This window comes from Benincasa hispida, chromosome 9 (genome assembly GCF_027475165.1).
Source record: "Benincasa hispida cultivar pf3 chromosome 9, pf3_genome.v1.1, whole genome shotgun sequence".
Classification (NCBI taxonomy): Eukaryota; Viridiplantae; Streptophyta; class Magnoliopsida; order Cucurbitales; family Cucurbitaceae; genus Benincasa; species Benincasa hispida.
The window spans coordinates 23,338,924-23,344,923 of NC_143486.1; positions in this window are offsets into that span (position 1 = coordinate 23,338,924).

The window sequence follows — 6,000 nt, forward strand, 5'->3', positions numbered from 1 at the left end:
CTATCTTTAGAGTTAATTTATGTTAATAAATTAAAAATATTTAAAAGAATTATAATGAATTAAATTTCACTATTTTTATTTAAAACTAAGTTTAGAATTTCACTTCATAATGATTTTTAATTAATTGATAGAAATTGACTCAAGAATTGAAATTAAAGTTAATGAAAAATTGAGGTTAAAAATGTAAAATCTTGAAACCTAGGGACCAAATCTCAGCAAAACTCAAATCTCAAAGGTAAAATTGTAACATTTTGAAACTTAGAGACTAAATTGAAACAAAACTCAAAACTTAAGGACTAAATGTGTAAGACTTTAAAACTTGAAGATCAAATAGAAACTAGAACCAAAATCTAAGGATGAAAAAGGTATTATTCATTAAAAATGAAATTTGGGAGGATTTTCAACCATAGAAAAAATTATTTGAGAAAGTTGGAATGGTGTAGCAAATAATTTTATACTAAGCAACATAACAAAGTTTTGGTTTAATTTTGGATGTAAAAATTAAAGGGGACAAGCACATTGTATAATTCTTTTCTAATAATGGGGAGAGAGATTGTAAAAACTTATGAACATTTGAGATTCTCATTTACAATAGTAATGAGCATATTAGTCAAACATGAGAATATGTTCTTTTTTTTCCTTCTTTTTTGAGTCAAAAATAATAAAAAGGACCCCATCTTCCACATCTAAAAAAAGGCAGTCTTAACTATTATGCAACAATATGAGAACAACTATTACTCATCCATTTACATCCAAATAATGATAATAATAATAATAATAATAAAATTGAACATTGCAATCTTATCAAGTTCTCTCTTTCCCTAAATTTAAAATTTAATTAACATTATTATTCTGGACTAATAATAAATTTATTGTTATGGGTGATTTTTTGGCTAAATGTAGAAGCGACATAGTGAAGAAGAGGAAAAGCTATTGAACCAGAAAAACGATAGTAAACAATTTAGGGGTGTTCGTGGTTGGATTGAAGAACATTTTAGACCCAACCCAATTGGTTCGGGTTGTAAATTTTTTCAACCTAAATAACTCATTAAAAAAATGAATCCAATCCAATCCAACTATGAAACATTTGTTTGGATTGGTTCAGGTTACTTGGATGATTTATTTAAATTTTGTTCTAAAATGGAGTAAAATGTTAATACGTAAAAATTTGATTTAATTATTTTCATATATTGAATTAAGAGTAACTAACTCAATTTCAATTTATATAATGTAAAATCTCTTTCTAATGTACTAAAAAAACTATTTTTAGGAGTTGTTGGAGAATAAATTATCCAAAAAGCCTAATGAAATTAAATAAAACTAAAATAAATATATATGTATATCTAATTTTATCATAAGTAAAAAAAGTACATCTTAAAGTTCATAATAAGTTCGAGTTGGATTGGGTCTTTTTAGGTAAATCCATGAATCAACTCAACCCATAAATTTTTTATTTATTTGAATCCAACACAATCTAAACAGTATGGGTTGGATTGGTTGATCATTTTTTTTGGGTAATTGATTTTTTTGAACACCCTAAGAACCAAATCAAGAGACTAGGATAGGCTTAAGAAAAAATGCTAGTTTGGTTTTGGGCCAAAGTAGCCCAGTTGGCCTCGACCTTGGCCAAGGATGAGATCAAGGCCGACCTTTGTCATTTGTTGAATGGAGCGAACTATGGTCTATTTGGGCCTTAGACAAAGATAGTTTTGGTCAAAAGACCAAACCAACTCCCTCGATCTCAATCTCGACCAGGGATGAGGCTGAAGTAATCCTCTCCGTTGTGGTGAACTAAACGTACTACAGCCTATCCACCTTAAGAAAAAAAAAAAGTTTGGGTTAAAAGCCCAAACCAACATCCGTGGCTAAGGCCAAACCTCCAAATTTTATGAAGAAATGATAAATGCATGCCCTAGCCCATTTAGCTTGAGAGTTAATCTAATATGACTCGGAAATTCTGAGATGAATGTTCTAAGTTAGGATTTCACTATAAATACATCATTACGACTCCAGATAAATTAAGTCTATTTTGATACTTAAAACTCTTCACTTGCTGCACAATTATACTTTCTACCTTAAGCATTATGTGCGGATCTTTTCTTTGTTGTTACGTAAAGATTTGGTGTATTTTTCCGTGCAGCTGACATCAACATTTATCATGAAGAAGAATTCTTGTTCATGCAGCTTTTCAATTGAGAAAAAGTTTGAAGCCTATTAAAGTAAGTTATTCCAAAGCAATAATAAATAGCAAGTCATTGTTGTTCACTTTCTTTAGTCATGGAATAAAAACTTCTATTGCTTGTTGCAAAAATTTTCAATTTTGATTATAACCAATTATTCCAGTTAAAAAAACTGTTAGCAAGTTATCTGGATAAATTTAAGTTGGACAATCTAAAATTACATAATACATCCATTTTAATCCTAAGCTTTTAATTTCATCAAATTATAAAACACATTCACAATATAAAATTGATAGAACTTTAGGAAAAAGGGGATTGGAGCTAAAAAAAAAATTCTTCAAAATTATGAAATACGACCAAGTTATTCCATGATTAATTTATATATTGCTCAAACTTATCTTATTTAAACAAATTACGGGCAAAATCCATATAGCCTAGCAAGTTTATGGATCAAATTTTATTTTTTTATTTTTATTTTTTTAGTTAATAAGAGAAATAACATATTTTAAAGTTTCATTTGGAAAAATGACAAAAAGGTTTTAAAATTGTAAAAATAGTAAAATAAATTTAAATAATAGAAAATACTAATTAGGAAAGGAACAAACTACTTCAAAGACTAACAAAGTAAGTACAAATAGACAATGCTTCAAAAAAAAACTTGAAAACCACAAATACACTCTATTTAAATATGCTAGAAGAAAAAAAATTACAATTTCAACCAAAAACTAGCTAAAAACAAATGACATGGCAAAAATCTTAGAAAGGGTTCCAAAATCCAAAAAACAGTCAATATGGTCCTTACCGACAACCAATTGGCGGCTGCTTCTTCGTTGGACGACCACGATGGTGTGCCTGCAGTATGATGTTCACAGGTGATGGCATGTGGCTGCTTAGAGAACCAATTGGTGATGAACAAAAGAAGACTTGATGGTCATGTAAGCCGAAATGTAGCAGAGATGGTGATTGTGAGAGAAGAAAGAATGGAATGTTCTAAAAGAGAAGACCTAAGATGCGGCTGTGGCAAGGAGGGTACGTTGGCATCAATTTTAAATAAGTGGTTGTAAAGATGTTATGGCTATAGGCTTGTTGCAAATGGGAAATAAGAAAGAGAGAATGAGAAGGGTGAGATGAGAGGGAAGTAAAGTAGAATTAGTGTTTTTTAATATATATATATATGTAAGAAGGTGAGTGCTTAGATATTTTTTTCCACAAAAAAGTAAAAATATATTGGAACTTGGAAATGAGGGTTCAATTTTTTTTTTTTTTTTAATTAATGAAACAATGGAGAACAAATCTTATTAAGATAATAAATAGGTATATAAATATGTTTTAGGGTTGTTTTTAAATATAAAAAAATGAACCAATATTTTAAAATATATATATAGCAAAATTTTAGAACTATCAATGATAGATGCTGATAGACACTGATAAACTTTTATTAATGTTTATCAATAACATTGATAGACACTAATAGAAGTCTATCAATGTTTATCAATGTCTATCATTAATAGTTCTAAAATTTTTCTATATCTTGTAAATATTTTTAACAGTTTTACCATTTGAAATAATTTTTCTATGTTTTATATACCAATGATATATTGTTACATCACTAGATTACATTCTAAAAAGTATAAACTATATAAATAGCAGTAATATATATATATATATATATAAAGAAAATAAAGAAAAAAAGAAAAAACCTATGGAATATGCTAACAAAACATATAAACAAATAATAAAATAATAAAATAAAACAGAATCAGAAAACAAAAGATATATTCAAATGGATATTGTTAAAAAAAAATCAGAAAAATCAAGGAGAATCTCTAAATTAAATTAGGAAATACGAAAAATGATGATTAAAATTGCATAACTTCATATTACAATTATCCTGTATGTGTAGATGTAAGTTAGTTAATCTCAACTTCATGTTATAGTTACACTATATGTGAAAATGTATATTAGTTAATTTCTAGATCCCGTCGAAGACAAACTAAAAATAAGTTTAACTTCCTGTTACATTTGGAATTTGATAACAATGTGTTTAAACAAATAAAAAAAAATTAGATAAAATTAAATCCGGTAACAAAAAGTTAAACCAACGCAACTATGGAAGTTTCAACTTAGTGTAGTGTCTAATTTTGATTCTCTCGGAAAGATTTTATCTTCTTTTGTCGAAAAACAAAGAAAATTGATTATAATAATGAATTAAAAGAAGATTGAATCGTCATACGAAAATAGATGAAGAGGAAAATAGAAAAATCGATGGATCAATGGACAGAACCGTTTGGTAAATTCAAAAGATGAGGATGGAAAAAAAATTGAAATTAAGAAGAAAATGAAACATTTTTGTAAATTCAATCTTATTTATGCGTCAATAACAAATACATGAATTTTAGATAATGAAATGTAAAATAACCAAAGATGTATTTCAAAGCATTAACAACGGTAATATAATAATATAAAATGAGATCAAAATAGTGACTAAATATAAAATATGTATAGTTGAATTTAATACCATATACAAAACAATTTAAATCTTAAAAAATATGGAAAAATGTCCAGTTAATTTATTAAAAATATGTATAAAATAATTAAAAACAATCCAAACATTTGAAAAAAATGAAATTTGATAATATATGAATATTTAAAATATAAATTTGTTAGAAAAATATGTATATTTAGTTCAAGTGAGACTAATTCGAAGAATGTTAAATAAAATCTAAACTAATAATAAAATATGCATTGAAATGTTAACTAGGTGAGAAAAATTGGGAAGGACAGTTATTTTTAGGAAGATGATTATTTTTGTTTTTTTTTTTTCTAATGAATCAATTAGAGGGAAAATGGAGAACTAAGGAGTCGGCAATTATCCGATTCTATACTTACCCTATATTTGTATTTTCATCAATAACAAAAATTATTTACCATACAGGGGTAAAATAGGGATTTGAAAATTCGCGGTTATGTGCATGTCATGTGAGTTGCCATAAATCTTATTATTTGTCAATTTTGCCATTTTTCAAAACCAAACCTAAAAATTTGTCGTACGATCCAATTCCCCTTTTTTTTCTTGCCTTCATCCTTCGATCCTTCTTGTGTTATCAAACGTTATGCCTAATTGTAAAATCAAATGAAATTATTTGCACCAAAAACTTGAAATCAACCAAAATCAAAAGTTTAAAATTAGATCTCATTTGGTTACCCTTTCATTTTTTGTTTTTTGTCTTTCAAAATTAAGTCTATTTCCTCCCATTTCTTTACCATAATTTACATCTTTAAATATAATGGTTGAATTCATAACCAAATTCTAAAAATAGAAACAAAATTTTAAAATACTTTTTAGTTTTTTAAATAAGGTTAGTTTCTTAAACCATTGATAAAAAGTAGATAATAAATGAAAAAATTTCAATGTAGAAGTAAAGTCTATAGACTTAATTTTCAAAAATTAAAACCTCATTTGGTAATCATTTTGTTATTTGTTTTTGTTTTCGAAAATCAAACCTATATCATCTACAATTCTAACCATTATTTGCATATTTCTTTTAAGTACAATGATTGAATTCCTAGTCAAATTCCAAAAACAAAAACAACTTTTTGAAAACTACATTTTTTTAGTTCTTCAAATTTAACTTGATTTTTTAAATCATTGGTAAAAAATTGATAACAAAAGAAGAATTTTGGAAGTAGTAGTGTTCATAGATTTAATTTTTAAAAATAAAAACAAAAATAAAAAACGAAATAGATCTAAATTACCACAAGATTCAAAATTGAATAACTAAACAAAACCAGAGGAAAAGGGATACCTAGATTTACAACT